Source organism: Dendrobium catenatum, unplaced genomic scaffold (assembly GCF_001605985.2).
Source record: "Dendrobium catenatum unplaced genomic scaffold, ASM160598v2 original_scaffold_4448, whole genome shotgun sequence".
Lineage (NCBI taxonomy): Eukaryota > Viridiplantae > Streptophyta > Magnoliopsida > Asparagales > Orchidaceae > Dendrobium > Dendrobium catenatum.
This window is the reverse complement of record NW_021322909.1, coordinates 1-320: the sequence shown is the minus strand read 5'-3', so window position 1 is coordinate 320 and position 320 is coordinate 1. Positions and strand designations below refer to the sequence as shown.

Here is a 320-nt window from a genome sequence, read left to right as displayed (position 1 = left end):
AAGCAGGAAGTCACCACCGAACCCACGAAGGGCAACCCTAGAATTCCCCCATAATCGCCTTGGATGCCAGAACAAAAGAGAAATTAGAACATATAGAAGTATACGAGTAAGTGATTTTAAAAAAAAATTGGACAATTTCTCGATTTATGCGTCTCATCCTTGCGCAGGGGCCAAGCTAATCTTCTCTGTATCGTTCCAATTTTATCGGATGTCTCTGAAGAGACAAATATAATTTAAATAAATTATTGAGTTCATTTCTTCAAAAAAAAAAGAGCTAAGATAATTTTTATTTTATTTAATTATATATTAATTATATTTAA

The 320-nt window shown here is 32.2% G+C and overlaps 1 non-coding gene across 1 annotated transcript; it reads right to left on the bottom strand.

Annotated features, from left to right (window-relative positions):
- Window positions 1–121: 121 nt before the first annotated feature.
- LOC114578378 lies at window positions 122–224 on the bottom strand. Its single transcript, XR_003699427.1, has one exon. It is a non-coding gene; the product is annotated as a U6 spliceosomal RNA (small nuclear RNA).
- Window positions 225–320: the final 96 nt, after the last annotated feature.